General features: G+C 42.4%; 1 protein-coding gene across 5 annotated transcripts in view; it reads left to right on the top strand.

Annotated features, from left to right (window-relative positions):
- The first annotated feature begins 975 nt into the window (after positions 1-975).
- The window catches only part of LRIG2 (leucine-rich repeats and immunoglobulin-like domains 2), a 111,212-nt gene continuing 92,051 nt past the window's right edge, over positions 976-20,136 (top strand). The window contains exons 1-6 of one of the 5 annotated variants that reach the window (XR_001360868.1): positions 976-1,278; positions 3,714-3,791; positions 7,304-7,451; positions 12,891-12,968; positions 17,110-17,304; positions 18,604-18,626. The gene's annotated coding sequence lies outside the window, so the exon portion shown is untranslated. Of the gene's footprint in view, positions 1,279-3,713; positions 3,792-7,303; positions 7,452-12,890; positions 12,969-13,989; positions 14,061-16,439; positions 16,732-17,109; positions 17,305-18,603 lie in introns of those variants that run through there. The other 4 variants (XR_001360869.1, XR_001360870.1, XR_001360867.1 and 1 more) reach the window with 4 other exon arrangements.

The raw sequence follows: 20,136 nt of genomic DNA, 5'->3' as shown, positions 1-20,136 counted from the left end.
GGGGGCACCTGGGCCCGGGGAGAGCCGAGGGCGGTTACCTGGCTGCGGTCTGGCCGGAGCCGAGTGACTCCGGGAAGCCATTCAAGCCCGCAGGGCCTGTTTCCTGTTCTCTGCCACGGCGGCCGTCAGGGAGCCGACCTCATTGGGGCTGTGGTGGCTTTGGCGAGAGGATCCGTGGCGCTTTCTTACGACAGAGCCTGGCCCGTGGCATCGGATGCATGGTGGGCGTTACACGCAGAAGTCGGGAGAGCAGGGCGGTTCTGAGGGCCACCACGCCGGTCCCGGAGGGAGGGAGTGTGCGCCCGGAACATGGACGTCGGGGAATGCGGAGGGGCCGAGTGTTCGTGGGCGCCGGACGCCTGGGACAGAGTGTCGTGCTAGCTGGCAGCTCCGCAGGGCGGGTGACAGCCTTAGCAGCTCACCTGACTCGTCCTCACCACCCTGGGCGGCAGGCAGGCAGGCATTGCTGTGCCCGGATGGGGGCCTGGCCCGGGGCAGGCCGCTCCTCCAGCCTGCCGTGGTGCAGGGAAGATGGCACCACGTGAGTCCAGGTGATCCCGAGGGTCCCCTTACCAAGGCGGGGGACAGCGAAGCAAGGAGGGGCCCAGGATGGAGGAAGCCGCAGGGGGGTGCTCCCTGCGCAGTGGAAGAAGAGGGGGCCTTGGAGAAAGGCTCAGGGGTTTAGCCCAGTGCTCCCCTGCTGGCAAGTCTCCGGGGGACCCTTAGCGCTTACTAGCAGTGGTTCTCAACCTTCTGGCCCTTTAAATGCAGTTCCTCACGTGGTGACCCCCAACCATAAAATTATTTTCGTTGCTACTTCATAACTGTAATGTTGCTACTGTTATGAATCGTCATGTAAATATCTGATATGCAGGATGGTCTTAGGCGACCCCTGTGAAAGGGTGGTTCGACCGCCAAAGGGGTAGCGACCCACAGGTTGAGAACCGCTGGAGAGAGATGCCCGCCTGTGGGGAAGGGGAGGGGGCAGGGAAAGGCCACCATGCGCCCGGTCCTTTGTTTCCAGGGCTTTCTCTCTCTTGTTGGCGGGAATTCTAGGGGAGGTCTCGGGAGGGTTTCAGAATATTCACCAGTTTTCCAGGGGTGCTCTTTCAGGGTCCTGGTCCCTACGGACTGGTCAGCACCAGGGTCATGAATCATTGCAGCTGGTCCTGGTGTCCTGGGTTTTGCTGCTCTTCTGGGCCTGGAGTTGAGCTACGACGGAGGCCTAGATGTCCCCTCCAGTGAGGTGACCTTGTGTATCTGGCTGCACATTGCTCGGTCAGTTTGTTCAGCTGTCTGTCTCAGTTTCCCCATTCTACTTGCCGAGGGATTTTTCCTAGCTTCTTATTATCCTGTCTCACTACCGCTATTTTGCAAATAAGGGGCCCGAGGCTCAGAGAGGTTAAGTAACTTTCCAGAGGTCACACAGCTAGGAAGTGGCCAACTCCAGTCCAGGGTCTGCTTTTGTCATAAGAACCACTGTAGGTTCTTGAGCAAGACCAGATACCAAAGTGTATAATTACGGAGCGTCTGTGATGTCCAGGATTTTAAAGAAATGTCAAAAATGTATGAGCCTAGGCCCCTGCCTTTCAAGAGCTTCCAAGTTGTTGTTTGGGGAGATTGGGTCAGGCAGAAATCAACCAGCATCTGATGAGCAGTTGCTGTGTTTCCCAACCTTCCCTTCCCTATACACACACCCCTTCCATTTAATTCTTACAACAACCCTCTGGGGTTGGCCTTAAGTGTTTTGCAAATGAAGAACCTGAGATTGTGGTGGAGTGGGGTTGAAGGATCCAGTTCTGAGAGCTCCCATGTGTGTTCTTCCCACCCACTGTGTTGTGTCTCTTACACACAACAGACAGTTCAACTTTGTAGTAGAAGATAGCTTAACAATTTTTAAAATGTTTTTTAAATTGATTTCAGAGAGAGGAAGAGGGAGAGAGAGATAGAAACATCAATGATGAGAGAGAATCATTGATTGGCTGCCTCCTGCACACCCCCTTCTGGGAATTGAGCCCTGAAACCCCGGCATGTGCCCTGACCAGGAATCAAACAGTGACCTCCTGGTTCATGGAGTGATGCTCAACCACTGAGCCACACTGGCCGGGCTATTAGAAGACAGTTTAGAATATATGGTCAAGTACTGCTTATGAGCAATAATTGCTTTTTACCCTTGATAAATGCTGAGAAGGGGAAGGCACTCAGGGCATTGTGGTGACTGGGACTTAGAACAGCAGTGCTTTAAGATTGTTAGGGTGGCAACAGCACAGCATTCAGGATAGATAATATGAGAGTTGAGTTAAGGAGACAAACTAGGACTGGTTCAGACCTGAACCTATCAGGGCCTGAACTGTGGTTGTGTAATGGAAATGAGATGATTTCCAGGAAACTTCAAAAGAAGACATAGGGGAGCATAGTGTGGTAGGTTCGCAATATGGACCTGGAGCCAGATCTCCTGAGTAGTTTCAACTTGGCACTTACTAGCTCTGTGCCCTTGGGCAACTCATTTTATCTCTCTGAGCCTCATTCTCTGCTGTCAAACAAGAATAGTACCTACCTCATAGGGTTGTTATGATAAAATTAGTATCAACTTTAGTGTTTGGCATACAGTAAGCACTAAATAAATGTATAACCATGGAAAACCATAAAACTAAATTCTAAAGATTAACCTAAAAGGCCCCTCACTTGATACGGCCCTGAGAAAGGGTCCTAACAATCTGTTCACAGGATCTTACTAGTGTACACTGTAATTTTGTATTTTCTTGAAGGTGTCTAAAATTATATATGCCCAAGGCCTCACAAAATCTGGATCTGCCCCTAGTAGGAACTGTACTGTTGTGAAAAGAGTATAGGCTTTGGAATCAGAAGGCTTGTTCCCATAGCTTACTGTCTGTGCTACTCTAGACAATTAATTCAGTGAACTATTCTGGGCCTCAGTTTCCTTCCCAGGTAAATTGAAGGTAATATCTACCAGCCTGAGCTGTTGTGATAATCAAATAACACTTGCAAAAATGATTGGTAATACTTGGAAAGCACTCTATAAGTGTTTACAAATTAATATTATTACAATTTTCCATAAAGTGTATAAGAAGCAAAGATCAAGAGCAACACTAGGGTTTTTAGCTTAAAAAGTAGAAACAGGGCGGGTGAGCTGGCAAAAAGGATGTAATGATACTGGTAACATTCTTGCTTTTCTGCCAGGTTTTCTTTCTGATTAATCCATGAGACATTGAAGAAATAAACTAGTAAGCATAGGATCAGAAATTTAGAGCTGAGAGGAAATTTAAAATCATTTAGCATACCCCCCACATATTACAGAAATGGAAATTAAGCCTTAACTGGTTTGGCTCAGTGGATGGAGCTTCGGCCTGCGGACTGAAAGGTCCCAGGTTCGATTCTGGTCAGGGGCATGTGCCTAGGTTGCGGGCACATCCCCGGGGGTGGGGGGGCGGTGGGTAAAAAATCAATAAAATATATTTAAAAAAGAAATGGAAATTAAGGCCAAGAGAGGCTAACATACTTTCTAAGGCCACTCTTCTAATAAGTGGTATGATCAGAAGAACCGGATCTCCAGGTTCTTACTGTAACAAGTGAAATATTTAAATAAAAGTATTTCATTATGGGGTCTTTCAAAATCAAGCATGGTGCTTGCTCTCTAGTGGCTTTTGGCTTTGTCACAAAATTCCCGAGATTCATTTTTTTTTCTCTTAAAGGTTGATAGACTGGATGAGGTGTGGGTAATCTGCTGTTCAGAAGCTGGCTCAGTGAGCAAAACTTCTGAAGATTTCAAGGTAAGAGTTACAGCTTCAGAAATTAGTAATGGGATAAGCAGGGAAAATGTAAAATTTGAAAATTCATAGCAGCTAGTTATGATTCAAGCTGTGAAAGATAATCACTTTATGTGGAAAGGAGAATAATAAATTACAAAGTTTTTCTCTGGAACTCAACTACTTCACTTACATTCTCTCAATTATTCCATTATTTCTGTGAGATAGGAAATAGGAAGGTGCTGTTATCCCCATTTCACCAAGCAGAGTAGAAAAGGATTCTTTTAAAACACAATCATACTTAATCAAGAGCACTCCGCCATTTATAATTCATAATAATTTAATAAGGAAAATGAAATTTGGTTTTGTACCATGTATGAAAAAAGTCGGTAGGCAAATGCCTAGGATAAAAGAGATAATGCCGATTCTAAAAACATTGTTTCTTTAAAGTAGAGAATTCTCCTTCAGAATGTCTGCCTGTGGTTTCATGTTGTGTTAAGGGTAGTCCTCCTGCTTCCCAAGGGCTGGATCTAAGATGAACTTGCCATTCTTTAGAGCAGCGGTTCTCAACCTGTGGGTCGCGATCCCTCTGGGGGTCGAACGACCCTTTCACAGGGGTTGCCTAAGACCATCAGAAAACACATATATAATTACATATTGTTTTTGTGATTAATCACTATGCTTTAATTATGTTCAGTTTGTAACAATGAAATTGGGGGTCACCACAACATGAGGAACTGTATTAAAGGGTCGCAGCATTAGGAAGGTTGAGAACCACTGCTTTAGAGGAAGACTGATCCAAGTTGGTGAGATGCAATGCATTCCAAGCCCCTCCCTGGCCCCTCCCTGTTTCTCCCAGGCTCTTTTTGCCCTGTTTTGACCTTTCACTTAATCTCACCAGTCTGCAGTTTGGCATCCTAATCAGTTGGCTTCCCTGGTTTTCTGTTAGCAGGAGATAATTTGGTCAACAGAATTTGGTAGAAAAACAAGTTGGTTGTAATAAAAATTTCCTCAGTATGACAAATTAGTCAAAAATGATTTTTTCCACTCACTGGCTTTTTGTGAGTTTGATACATTTTGGTGGTCAAGGATTTTTTTTACTGCTTCTTTGTTTTTTTTTTTTTGAGAATTTTTAATGTACAAGTGTATATTTTTCAAGGAAGCATACTGTATGTACTGTTTATCACATTTTTTAGTATTTGCCATGACTTTGATAATAAGGCACATTTACATGGTTTTTAAATAATTATCTAAAGTGAATTTAGTTTAAAAAGCACAAAATTTGGGGGGTGGACTAAAAATTTAGGATAAACTGACAGTAATGCTGAAAGACTTTAAAGTTTACAAAACAATCCATATGGGCAACAAGTAACTTGTTTTTAACACATTGCCTCAGGCTCTCTTTACCTGTGGCCGTCCAGTGCCCATGCCCCCAATCCATTCCTCAATGTGATGTGATTTGGTTCCTGGTCCTTGTATGTTGGCACAGGAGGAATTTTGGCCTATGCTCTTTGTAACCTACATCACTGTGCAGGATCTTTCCTAGCGAGCATTTTTTCTAGGCATGGTCTTACGTATTTGCCAGACTCATCTACCTCCTTGACCTTGGCTAACCCTGAGTGCCTTCCTCCTTTTTATTTCTCCCTGCTTTCCTTCTTCCCTCCCCTCCTTTCCTCCATCCTTCTTTCTTTCCCTCCCTTCCTGTCTTTAGTATTCTGGGCAGATGAGGGTAGGTGAATACTACTAATTATAATAATGATAAATTGATGATAGCTAGGATTTAGGAAGTAGTTATTATATGCCAGGCATTGATTTAGGCACTTTATACATATTAACTCATTTACTCATAAAATTCTATAAACCTCATTTTACAGACAGATACAGATACAGTGGTAACAGATACAGAGTTTAAGTAACTTGCCCAAGGTCAAATCAGTATTGTCTGGAATCATAAGAAAGTAGTCATCATTTAGTTCTCACCAAATATGGATGAAATTATCATTTATAACTTAATACTATAGGCGACTAATCCATAGACTTAGAAGGCCATCTTGATTTAGGTAGACCCTCTTTTGGGTTCCTTCTACCCCTGGTAGAGCTAAATATTCATTATGAAAACTTGGCCATGAAAGCTGCCTCTGAAACCAGAAGGTTTAAGATCGCCTATATCCCAGACGTTCTGGGTGATCTGGAGTCTATATTCCATGTTGTGAGGTCTTTCAGTGCGATAATGTGGACCTTATGGCCTTTGCCCAACAGCAGCAGCAGGTAGTTGGAACTCCTGAACAGTTACACCTCAAGCCTGGTGTGGCTCAGGAACAGTGAAGATGCTGCATACTGACTTGAAAGACACCCCTGGAACGAGTGATTTGCTGAAAGTGATTTGTTTAAGGCCAGTAGGGGTGGTTGGATAAATCTAAGAAAAGTGGCATTCATAGTGTAGGGAGCCATGGGGAGACTGCCAGTTCTAACAAAGTAGCTGCTGATAATTTCGTGACAGAATTTCAAGAATATGTAGAGGCCAAGGGATTTGTTTCCCAACAAGTGTTCAATTGTGACAAGACAGGCCTCTTCTGGAAGAAAATGCCAAAGAGGACCTACATCACCCAGGAGGAGAAGTCATTGCCAGGACACAGCCAAGAAGCACAGTTTGTTGTTATTGTGTGGGAATGCAAGTGGGGACTTTAAATTGAAGCCTCTACTTATCTGCCATTCTGAAAACACACAAGTTTTCAAGAAAAAAATAATGTCATGAAAAATAAGTTGAATGTGATGAAGAGGGCTAATAGCAAAGCTTGGGCAACCAGCCAGTTTTTTATAGAGTGGATTCAAGTGTTTGCTCCAAGTGTGAAGAAATACCTCCAGGAAAAACAATTGCCACTCAGGTTACTTGTAATCGATAATGCTCCTGCCCACCTTCCATGCTTTTGGAGGCCGAGGTGGTAGAGGAGTACAGCTTCATCACCCCGAGACAACTCCTCTTATCCAGCTATGGACCAGCAGGTCATTTCTAATTTTAAGAAACTCTACACAGCCCTGGCTGGTTTGGCTCAGTGGATAGAGCATCAGCCCAAGAACTGAAGGGTCCTGGGTTCGATTCCAGTCTGGGTTGCAGGCTCGTTCCCCGACCCTGGTCGGGATGCGCCAATCAATGTGTCTACATCAGTGTTTCTCTCTGTTTCTTTCTCTGTTTCTCCTCTTCCCTTCCACTCTCTAAAAATCAATGGAAAAATACCCTCGGGTGAGGATTAACAGAAAAGAAAAGAAAAAAGAAACTCTGCACAAAGGCACTGTTACAGAGATGTTTTGAGGTGACCTCTGAAACTAATCTAACCCTCAGGGAGTTCTGGAAGGAGCATTTTAATATCCTCACTTGCTTAAGGCTCAGAGACAAAGCATGGGGGTTCAGAAGTGTGTTCCAGGACCGTGCAATCAACCTGGAAGAAATTGTGGGCTGAGTCTGTTGCTGAAAGAGACTTTGAGGGCTTTGGGGATGAGTCTGTGTGTGTTGTGGAGGATATTGTGTCTCTGGGCAGGTCCATGGCTTGGAGTTGGATGATGATGATGGGGAGGAGTTGGTGGAGGACCACAACACTGAGCTGACCACCGAGGAACTCCAGGACCTTCAGAGGAGGGAAGGGAGGATTTTCCTACTTCACTAATCAAGGAAATGCTTGGAAAATGGTGAGAAATGCGAAGTTTTATTGAGAAATATCACCCTGACAAAGAAGTAGCAAACCGTTCAATAAACTTGTTCAATGACAATGCAGTGTTTTACTTCAGGCCACGTGTTAAAACACAGGCATAAACAAACATCATTGGATACGTTTTTAGTGAGACAGGCTCAATGAGCCTGAAGCAAGTTCTAGTGGAGCAAAGAGACAAAAGACAACCCCAGAAGAACAGCTACCTGACATTTTTATGGAAGGGGACTCCCCTTCCAAACAATAACATCCCTCCTTTTCATATTCAGTCATCAATAGCTGTCAACATTAAAGTTCTAGTGTGTATGTAAGTTTTCATTTTTTTGTTGTACATATCATTTCCTTTTTGTTAGATTTACATTACATGTCCTTTTTGTTTTTAAAGTGTTTATAGATTAAACAGTACATTAGACATGTTCTGTGTATAAGAAAAGTTAAGCCTTAGTCGGTTTTGGATAGAGCGTCGGCCTGCAGACTGAAGGGTCCTGGGTTAGATTCTGGTCAAGGGCACAAACCCAGGTTGCAGGCTCGATCCCCAGTAGGGGGCAGCCAATAAATGATGCTCATCGTTGATATTGCTATCTCTCCCTCTCACTTCCTCTCTGAAATCAATAAAAATGTATTTTTTAAAAAGTTAAAACACAATCACGTGGGGATCTGGAACAGTAATTTACATTACTTCTAATGGGAAAAAATGATTTCGGTTTTCAAACAAATTGTTTCTTCTCTTGGTATACATATTGCTTGGTAGGTCTACGTATATGGCTAATAAAAATGTGTTGATTATTTCAAAGTGGTGGGTGTCGATGTAAAATGATGATAAATAGCAGCTAACATTTACACAGCACAGCCTCTGTGCCAGGCACTGTCATAAGCATTTTGCATAGAGTTGCTCAATGTAAAACCACTTTATCTGGTTGTCTTTATTTTTCTGGCAAAACTCTTTAAGAATCTGTGCTGCAGTAAATTCCACAGTTCAGCTTTCACCTCCCCAACAAGAATAATTAGAATTCCAATATCTTCCCTTTATCATTTTGACTCTAAGAAACCATTACTGTTTAGATCCATGTTTGTCTCCAAGGCTTGACTGGTGTGACTCAGTGACCTAGAGGTCACTGGTTCCATTCCTGGTCAGGGCATATGCCTGGGTTGTGTGCTTGATCCCCAGCAGGGGCCTGCAGGAGGCAGCTGAGCGATAATGTTTCTCTCTTACTGATGTTTCTATTTCTCCCTCTCCCTCTGTTCCTAAATAACCAACCAAACAAATCTCCGGAAACATGCAGGGTACCTTGTAAAATCTACTCCCATAAAAAATAATGAGGCATTTGAGGTATCTCAAAAAAAACGGGTGAACAGGTGGGAAAATGGGCACAAGAATGGAATCAGCCAGCACTGGTTTGGCTCAGTGGATGGAGCGTCAGCCTGCGGACTGAAAGGTCCCAGGTTCGATTCCGGTCAAGGGCATGTGCCTTGGTTGCGGGCACATCCCCAGTGGGACATGTGCAGGAGGCAGCTATTGATGTTTCTCTCTCATCAATGTTTCTCACTCTCTATCCCTCTCCCTTCCTCTATGTAAAAAGTCAATAAAATATATTAAAAAAAGAAAAAAAGAATGGAATCAATATTTAACCAAAAAAGAAGTGCAAGTGACCAAAACAAAATACAGGAAAATGTGCAATAATCAAGTATGGATATTGATAAGGGTTTCTCTAAATTATAAAGCCCAGAACCTCAAGAGTTCTTCATGTGGCACATTGGCAAAAGTTTCTTTAAGTTATAAAACCAGTTTTATTACCCTCAAGGTGTCTGGAAACCATCAGTCATATATTGCTGATAGAAATAATTCTGCTTATGAGAACTTATCCTTAGGAAATAATCAGCTATTCTTGTACAAGCTTGTTCACTAAAGTATTATTTAAAATAAAGACTATAAAAAACTTAGATCTCTAACAATAATAGGTGAGTTTTTGTGGTGTTTCTAGGTGGTTACAAATGCAGTCATGAAAAAAACTATACTTTAGAAAAATGTCAGGAAATGATGTATTATTAAAGAATGCATGTTTCGCCCTGACCTGTGTGGCTTAGTTGTTTGGACGTCATCCAGTGCACTGAAAGGTTGCAAAATCTGAGTTATTGATGGCTGATGTTGAAATGTCTGATGCAGTTTTAATCTACAATTAAAATATGGTTGTCAAAGAATGTAGTACACACTTGTATTGGAAAGGTAACATCAGGTACATATTTCTTCATACAATGATATGCTCAACCAATATTTATTGAGCTTCTACTTTGAGACAGACACTCTGGGCATAAAGTAGTAATCGAGAGTCTTAAACCCTGACTTTGGAGCTCACAGTCTAGTGTATAACAATCTCTACTAAATTACATATTACAAGGCAGGAATCTTGTCTTATTCGTGAATAAAATGAATATAGTAGTTTTTCTTTGAATACTGTAGGCTAAATGAATGAATTTACCAGGGGGCTACTTTGCCCTAAACATAACTAAACATTTCCTAAGTGTAACACATAAACTTGTGGGAGTTGAGAAATAATGTGGACTAAGAGGCCCTGAAATAACCTCACTACTAATTTTAGCATGCTCCTTCCAAAGCTAGCCAATCAGTCAAACCACCCAGAATTGGGTCTAATACCTGGTTATGAAAAGATTTCTGACAAAACTCATTTAAATGTGGGCACCCAATGATAAAGCAAGTAGCCTTGGTGTTCAGAGACTGCTGTCATTTTGATTATAACAGATTTTTGTCATCGTAATTTTCTTTAAAAAGAAAACCCTTTGACATTTATTTTATAATGCTTTCCATAGTAACATGAGATAACTTGGGGAAGTAATCTAAGAAGTTACATGACCCAGCATTTTTTAAGAAGCAAGTAACAGATTTTAGCGCCAATACTTAGCGGAAATCTCTAAAGTAATATATTTTTAAATGATTAGAACTACAGGAGTTTTTAATTTTTTGGAGATTGTTAATGGTTATGCAATGGTATCTTTTCATTTGCTGATATCTCAATCAAATCAGGATCTGTACTCATGGATCAAAGAAGCAAAAAGCTTATCGTGGCTTTCTTCTGTTATCTCCCCTGTAAATAATAGGTTTTTCTACCTTAACTACCTGGGGAAGTAAACACAATATGAACAGGCAAAGACTTGGCCCTCCCTAGGTCTGGACCACCTAACGGATAAAGTGGTGCGTACCTGGGACCTCTATGAGTTAACCTCTACTGTTCTTCCAAAGGAAAGAGGGTAGATTGTCCTCTGGGCTGATCCAGATGGGGGAAGACAGCAGCAGTATGTGACCTTGTGTTCTGACATGGTTCTGGCATCTGGACAGAAGTTGGTAGCCTGTGCTTTGTCTCTTTCTAGCAAGTAGAGACTAGGTACCTGGGCCCAAAACAACCAATTCACCAGAGTCCGTGCTTCCTTGAGGGTACGAGAAAGGGGTCCCTGTTTTCTTGGCATTTGGTTGTCACTCTCAGCTGAGCCTTAAAGCTCTGCTAATGAGCAGGCAGCACGCCAGGAAGAGATACATGAGCTTGGATCTCAAAGGGTGTGTACTCTGAAGCTGAAATCATAAACCAGAACATCTGATGTGTGTCATACACAGTGAGGGAGCAAGGACTACTGACAGAAATGTCACACGCAGCTGCTTTTAGCACTTGGCTTTCAGCGATGAGCTTCCTCCTCTACTACTACACCCCACCCTCCTCCTGCGTGAACGGCATTTCGGGCTCTGCACGTTTCCTGCACTCCGAAGAGGCTGTGTGTATCTGTTACGTCAGTCTAGCTCCTGGCCATTTGATGTGCCTGATGGGCTATGGGAGTGATGGCCTCAGTTACTGTTTGGGTCAGGAAAGAGTCTACCTTAGACAATTGTGTGTCCTGCCCTAAAAGGTAAGGAATATGGCCTATGGTCCTAATTAAACTACTTGTTAATGTCCTTTGAACACTTTCTTGTACCACTTGTCCAGCTATATAATTATGTAATCCTGTGTGACTCCATAGTAGGGGTTGTGAGGACAAACTATTCCTTCCATTTGGAATTCTCTTCCCCTCACTTTTCCACTGGCAAATCCTCCTTATCCTTTGGATTTAAGTTGAAACATCAATTTCTTCCTGGTTACTAGTATATTGTATGGTTCCCCATGCCTGATTACTGCTTGCCTTTGCACATCACTGCAATCTAAATTCTTATCATCTTGGAAAATTGTTCTCAACTCCCTAAGCAACTATTTCTATGAAGATTGCAGTCTGTTTTCATTTTTAAATGAAACCAAGAATCAAAACTCAGCCTGGCCGGTGTGGCTCAGTAGTTGAGCATCAACCCATGAGCCAGCAGGTCCCCGGTTTGATTCCTGGTCAGTGCACATGCCCAGGTTGTAGGGGGTATGCAGCAGGCAACTGATCTTTCTTATCAATGTTTCTCTCCCTTCCTCTCTGGAATCAATAAAAAAAAATATTTTTTAAAAATCAAAACTGGCTTTTGAGTTGAGTGGTTTGTGTTCCCGTATTTTAGTCAATTAAAAAAATCAATAAGCCCTGGCCTGTGTAGCTCATTTGGTTGCGTGCCATTTTGTGCACGGAGAAGTCACTGGTTCGGTTTCTGGTCAAGGCACATGCCTGGGTTGTGGGCTTGATCCCCAGTAAGGGGTATACAGGAGTCAGCCCATGAATGTTTCAACCATCAATGTTTCCTCAACCAAAACATTAAAAAAAATAATTAAGCCCTGGCTGGTATGGCTCACTTGGAGCATTGTCCACACACCAGAAGGTTGTGGGTTCAATTCCCGGTCAGGGCATGTAAGAGGCAACCAATCAGTGTTCTCTCTCATTGATATCTCTGTCTCTATCTATCTCCCCCCTCTTTCCTCTCTCTAAAATCAATTTAAAAAATAAAAAATCATTAAGATCCTAAGGAAAATAGTTCATGTAATCAAATTACTTTCGAGAACAAGTTTGCCAACTCCAAATAAATTCTTACAAAATACCTTCTTGTAAACTCTAGATGTTTCTGAAATACTAACCTGACCTTGAGTAATCTGATCTAGAAACTTTTCAGGGTAGGTTCATAGTTGAAATGAGGAACATCAGCTTCACATGCCATTTATTCATTGATTTATTGATTCAATAATTATTAGTGAACACTAAAGGCCAGACACAATTCTAGGTAATTGGGAATATCAGTAAATTCTTGCCCTCAAGAGTATAATTACAGGACTGCTTTGGTATAGGGAGTACTCATCAAACCTTCCATTGCTCCTCTGCTTTTCCCAGCCTCCCTTCAGTTAGGCTGAGGTCATGTGATTACTTCTGGCGGATGGCCTGTGAAGGAAGTGACTTGCATCACTTCCAAGCTGAGGAAGTTAAAAGCTGATGTAACTCCCTTCTTTCCCCCTCATAGCAACCTCGAAGGTGACATGTTCCACAGGGTACCTCTATGAGATGGTGGATCCTGCGTCGTCTTGGCTACTGAGTGAAGGTGTGTAGTAGAGCATTACAGTCTTCACCACCTGCCAACCCGTGCTAGATTTATGGCATGTTGAGACATACATTTTGTTGGTTAAGCCACTAAAATTCAGGGTTTGACTGCTGGGGCAGCCAGTATTAACTACCCTGATTAATATAACCCCGATTATTTAGTACCTTTTATGTGCTAGGGTACAGCACTAGGCTATTTGCTATAGTGAGTTGTTGTTAAAGCCCTGACCATTCTCCTTGCCAAAAGGGAGGCGTTTTCAGTATTCATCCTGAACTACTATATTCATTTTCTCCAGATCTCTCTCTCTCTCTCTCTTTCTCTCAACAGTAGCACTAGGATTGATACAAACCTTGAAATCTTAGAGAGAAAGGGAGATTTAGGCTTATTTTGGAGGTGTGAGTCCTTATCCTGATTCTTTGGCTGTTTGAGTGGATTATTTAATCTGTTATACTGTTCCCATTGATAACATTTGGGCTAATATTTTTTTTTTTGGGGGGGGGGGCTAATATTTTGCTCCTAATATTACAAGGTTATTATGATGACCAAAATGAGTTAACTATATGAGCTGTGAAGCATTTATACAAATACAATATTACCATTCTTACTGAATCTAAGATACCAACCATTGTAGGGCACACCCTTATTTTGTATGCCACTAAGAAAGAAAATAATGCTGCAAGCTAATCTATGGCACAGTGCATTCTTATTGCTCAGCCCTTATTAAAGGGCTTATTTGGGTCTATTTAAACATTGATTTTTATCATATATCACACTGGTACATCAATAAAAGGGAAATAATTTAGTGAAGGTAGTCCAAAATGTCTTCACAGTCAGAGTCTTTTTTGAGTAACTTCAACTCTGAGTCATAGATGCCTATTTTCAATACAGTATCACCCTCTGTGCCCTCAAGCGTGCCCTGGTGATGTTCCATTCCTTAAAGGGGGTGCCACCGTTTTTTTCTGGGATTTTTTGTGGCATTTATTCTGCAAGTTTTGAGGCTGGTATTTTCTTGATCTTCCAGGTGTCAATTGAAGGTTTTCAGGCATCAACCAAGATTCCTATTTCTTGCATAAATGGTGCTTAAGTAATTTTTAAAAAATGTTTTACTGATTTTTTTTTTTTTTAAGAGAGAGAGGAAGGGAGAGGGAGGGAGAGATAAAACATTGGTGAGAGAAAAATTGGGGACCGGGCCTGCAACCTGGCATGTAGGCATGTACCCTGACTGGGAATCGAACTGTGACCTCCTGGTTCACAGTGACGCTCAACCAAGTGAGCCACACCAACTGGGCTTAAGGGATTTTTTTGACTGAAATGTCTGTGGGTTTTAGTTGTTCAATGATGCCACCAGGAATAACAACCAAACTTGCAGATGAGCAGACAGTAGCAACTGTGTCAACAGCTGAGCAGTGTAAACAACTGAAAACACTGCCCTAACCGGTTTGGCTCAATGGATAGAGCGTCGGCCTTCGGACTCAAGGGTCCCAGGTTCGATTCCAGTCAAGGGCATGTACCTTGGTTGCGGGCACATACTCAGTGGGGAGTTTGCAGGAGGCAGCTGATCGATGTTTCTAACTCTCTATCCCTCTCCCTTCCTCTCTGTAAAAAATCAATAAAATATGTATTAAAAAAAAATAACCAAAAAAACAACTGAAAACACAATTGTCTCAATTTCTGATGTTAAAATGCGAAAATATATGTATCTTGAAATATAGTATTGGTGTTTTGTGTTGTTGTTTTTTTGTTTGTTTTTTTAGATTTTTGTTTTTACAAATAGGCATATATGATGCGGCCCTAAGAAGCTCAGTCACCCAGGATCTCACTCACCGTTTCTTCCTTGATCTCCATCCCATTGTTAGCACTCTAATCCAAGCCATCGCAGTCTTAAATCTAAGACAGCCCAATAAGAAGGGCTTGCAGTTTAGGGGAAAGAGAACTGGGTGTGGTTTCTGAAGACTTGAGTCTGACTCTCAGCCCTACAACTTTTCAGATGTGCTGTTTTAAAGGGCAAGTCACCGCTCTAGGGGAAATATGCAATTCAGCAAGTTTTAGGGAGAGTTTAAAGTTCACTTTGTGCACTGTAAAATCTATATGTAAAAGGAAGAGAACTAATATGTGTTGATGGCTTGGTATTTTGCATGCATTGCCCCTTCTTATCTGGTATAAATTCTAAGACACATAGTGTCTTGATGGTTGTCACATTGCTATACACATTGACTTCCTGTTTATACACATTGACTTCCTATGAATCCATTTTACGCTGTATTAAACCTTTCTCACAAAATACCTCTTTCATTGGATCACAGACAAGTTGGTGAGTTCCTAACAGAGCTGCCCCCTTAATTGCTCTTGCCTTGTAGCCAGAAACATTTGAAATAAGAAACCCTCAGGTTACCAATGTCCTGCCCTCTCTGACTCTGGTGGCAAACTCTCCCCTGAGGCTCATGCAGAAAGTTTTAAGTCCAAAATGAACCCAAGATTCAGGGTGTGGATCTAGACCAGGGGTGGGCACACTTTTTGACTCGAGGGCCACAATGGGTTCTTAAACTGGACCAGAGGGCCGGAACAAAAGCATGGATGGAGTGTTTGTGTGAACTAATATAAATTCAAAGTAAACATCATTACATAAAAGGGTACGGTCTTTTTTTTTTTTAGTTTTATTCATTTCAAACGGGCCGGATCGGGCCGTAGTTTGCCCATGGCTGATCTAGACAGATACCAGACAATTTAAACAGAAGGAAGTTCACAGAACGTTGGCATCCAAACAGCTGGCCATAGAAACCAGAGGCCCCAATGACAAGATATAGTGGTGGGACCTATAACTCTATTCATGGCAGGACAAGTTACCAGCAAGAAATCTAGTTCTGGGGGAATAGAAGTATAAGGCAGGAACCCCCCAAAGCTAGATTGCTTTTGAGACTTGATGCTTTGAAATAATGACCTAATCTCGTCTTTTTCTAGCAGGAAGAATTTGAATTTTTGAATAGGAGTGAAGCTTAATCTACAAGTTAGGGTTATTGATTCAACTCAAAGGCTAGAGCAGCGGTTCTCAACCTGTGGGTCGCGACCCCTTTGGGGGTCGAACGACCCTTTCACAGGGGTCGCCTAAGACCATCGGAAAACACATATATAATTACATATTGTTTTTGTGATTAATCACTATGCTTTAATTGTGTTCAATTTGTAACAATGAAAATACATCCTGCATATCAGATATTTACATTTCGATTTATAACAGTAGCAAAATTACAGTTATAAAGTAGCAACAAAAATAATTTTATGGTTGGGGGTCACCACAACATGAGGAACTGTATTAAAGGGTCACAGCATTAGGAAGGTTGAGAACCACTGGGCTAGAGGAATATAAGGTTAAGAGCTAAGCACATTATTACACTAGGTATATGAAATGCTATCTTGAAATACTAATAGATGGAAGGAGGTGCTATTAAAGCAGTAAACTGTATTATATTTCAGATGTCCACAGGAGAGAGGACTTTGTGAAGCTTTAGAGGAGCAAAGACCTACAAAAATTGGGAGACTCCCAAGACCTATCTGAAGGCCACCATCTTTAGGACACCTTTCCTAGCACCATTGTTATAGTATTTAATTTGTAAATGTGATACTCATCGTTCTCTGGTTAATTTTATGTATATACACATTGACTTCCTGTTAAGATTTTAAGCTTAAGGGTACTAATAGTATCTTACCTTTAAAAATATTCTGTATGTCCCTAACCGGTTTGGCTCAGTGGATAGAGCGTCAGCCTGCAGACTGAAGGGTCCCAGGTTCAGTTCCGGTCAAGGGCATGTACCTTCGTTGCAGGCACCTCCCCAGTGGGGAGTTTGCAGGAGGCAGCTGATCGATGTTTCTCTCTCATCGATGTTTCTAACTCTCTATCCCTCTCCCTTCCTCTCTGTAAAAAGTCAATAAAATATATTTTTAAAAAATATTCTGTATGTACAATACCTAGCATAATGCTAATGTAATGCTAAGAAAACTTAGTACTGTCAGTCCTTCCTGTTTAAATCTGGCAGGGATTATATCCTGCATGATTTGTAAAGGTGAGAACACAGATAACTTTTTACCACTCAAAACATGTTTTTCTGCTAACCCAGCCACTCCCGAAAATCTATCTTATTTGCAGAACTATTGCAAAATCTGACACTCTTTACTTCACCGGAATGCCCTTGTGATTGCCAAATGTTGCCTTGCCTCATGGAAATTCTTGACCAGACCTATGGATTTGCCAGCCCTTGTAGCTGTTGACTTTGAAGTCCAATGCAGCTAAAACATCAAAACAAGCAATATTTCTTAGGCACTGGACTACTTGCCAACAAAGGTACAGACATGCCTTGTTTTATTGTGCTGTGCTTCATTGAGCTTCACAGACATTGTAGTTTTTACAAACTGTAGGCAACACCCTCCACCAGCAAAAAGAGAAAAAAACTCAACTTAATTGTGGTACTTGCTTTATTGTGGTGGTTGGGAACTGAACCTGCAGTATCTCTGAGGTATGCCTGTATAAGAATATGATCTTTGCCCTCCAGTAGTTTATAGTTTATATAAAAACAAGCATGAATATTTCATTAGTAGGTAAAGGCAAGTCACAGTTATAAGTAGTGGAAGGACAATGATACGAAAAATGGTTCTAAGAATTTACTGGAGGATGAAATGACATTTTTACCTAGAAAGCCGAGAGAGCCCAGCGTAGACACTTCTCGTGTCCTATTTTCCTTTGCGTCATTATTTTGATAATGCACGTATGGAAAATACATGATGTCCTTGTCCCATCAGATCTTTCACGTACCTTGGTCCATTTCCTGGGTTTTAGGTTCTCACCTCTTGACCTGAGATTACTCTGTGGCACCCAATGAGATTCCTGCCTTGGGAAGGTCATCTTCCTCTCGTTACTACTAATTCTATACATTAGAGCCTGTACTCTTACTGATTTATTTTTAAGTTTTCTATTCCTGTGGTCCTTGGACTGGTACCAGACCACAAATATGTATTTCTTCATGTTGTCACAAGACTTAATCTCATCCCCCAGGACATAATGTGACTTCTGTGCATCCCCATCATTCTGGCTGGAAAATCTTTCTTGAACAGCCTTTTCTTCTGAGATTAAGGGCTTTGTCAAAGGCAGCGCAATAGCCACTGCCTCCTATTCCTTCACCTCATTTTCCCTGCTCCCTCCCTACCTTCTCTCCCTTGGCAACTTCATCTGTTTCCCTCTGAGAATGAATGTTATCCATTCCAACTCTTCAGTGTGTTCTAAAAGGAGAGAGAGTCTGAGTATGAGTCAACTTTATTTCTGGTACTGAACCCTGTCTGTTCTCTGGTTAGTTGGCCTAAGGAGTAGGGAAGGTATGTGCAATTTCTGATTCTCTTGCTATGAAAGACAAATGAATGACAGTTAACCCATTTTATTATTTTAAAAGAGATCCATTTAAAAGAGAGTTATAACATACTAAACTCCTGTTACTTGCACATAGGGCATTACAAAGTATTTATGGTGCTTAATATGTTACCGTTGTTTTTTATGTGTGTGTGTGTGGTTTTTTAATCTTTATTGTTGAAAGTATTACATATGCCCTGTGCGTGTGTTTTTAAAAATATATATTTTATTGATTTTTTACAGATAGGAAAGTAGAGGGATAGAGAGTTAGAAACATCGATGAGAGAGAAGCACCAATCAGCTGCCTCCTACACCCCCCCTGACTGGGGATGTGCCCACAACCAAGGTACATGCCCTTGACTGGAATCGAACTCGGGACCCTTCAGTCTGCAGGCCAACGCTCTATTCACTGAGCCAAACCGGTTAGGGCCCCATGCGTGTTTTTTAATTGATTTTGGAGCGGGCAGGGGAGAGAAAAAGATTGATGTGTGAGAGAAACATCAATCAGTTGCCTTCTGCACAAGGATCGAACCCGTCACCTTTTGGGACAACGCTCCAACTAACTGAACCACACTGGACAGGGCGTTTATAAGTGTTGTTTGTTTGTTTGTTTAATATATTTTCACTGATTTCAGAGAGGAAGGGAGAGGGAGAGAGAGATAGAGAAGCATCAATGATAGAATCATTGATCGGCTGCCTCCTGCATGATCGAGCCCACAACCCGGGCATGTGCCCTTGACCAGAATCGAACCCAGAACCTTTCAGCCTGCAAGCCGATGCTCTATCCACTGAGCCAAACCAACTAGGGCAGTGTTGGGTTTTTTTAACCTTGGTGTTGACTTCTTAGGCAAAAACAGAATCAGACTACCCTCGGAGATAGATCAGCAGGCGTCTGCCTGGAGGCCGGGTAGGTGAAAATGCTCTCCTTCAACTTTTCTAGGTTTAGAGTGTAACTGCCACCTGCCCTTCTGTCCTCACCTTTAATTCCAGTGATTTGTGTTTGCCCCTGTGTCTCCATTAGAAGGTAGCTTCCTCCAGAAGAGAACCTGTTTTCTTATTCATCTTCATTTCCCTTCACATCGTCAAGTGGTACACAGCATATGCCAGAGCTCAACCAATGTTTGGAATCAGTCAAGCAGGCCTGGCCAGAGTGGTAGCTGGCTTTGTGGAAGTCTTTCAACTCTGTGTGCCAGCTCTCACAACAACAACAGCAACAACAACAACAGGAGTTCCCTGTGGCAACCATGAAAGGCAACTCCCCTGAGAGCCAGTGACAAGAGAAAGGGCAAGATGTCCAACGGTGCCAGGGAACAGCTCCGAGGAACTGTATCCAGAACAGACTATTGGAGAACACCCACATTCAACAGCAGTGTCTCCGACTGTCAGCACTCAGCAGACGGCCTCCGAGAGACCTTGCCCCACCCCGTGTCTCCCAGTGAGTGAGCAAGGGGAGCCTCTGTCCCGGGCCCAAGCCTGTAAACTTGAGAGGTTCGCTGACATCAGGATTGCTGGGAGACTGAGCAGATGTACTAGGAATGCCTGCGCTCTTCCCTACTGCCTATTTTGGCCATCTCCCTGCTTTTAGACTCCTCAGTGGAGAGGTCAGAGGCTTGAACCAAGCCAAAGATACAGGAGAAAGATCTGGAATCTACTTCAATGGGTAGGGCCAATCAAAAGGGGAGTACACAGAAAGGAATGTTCAGAACACAAGCTTTTTGCAAGAATCTGGAGTCATAAAGGGGCCAAGGCTGCCTACTTGGTTAACCCCTGAACACT

This window comes from Myotis brandtii, unplaced genomic scaffold (assembly GCF_000412655.1).
Source record: "Myotis brandtii unplaced genomic scaffold, ASM41265v1 scaffold131, whole genome shotgun sequence".
NCBI lineage: Eukaryota > Metazoa > Chordata > Mammalia > Chiroptera > Vespertilionidae > Myotis > Myotis brandtii.
Note: the sequence above shows the minus strand (reverse complement) of the source record. Positions and strands in the feature narration are given on the sequence as shown.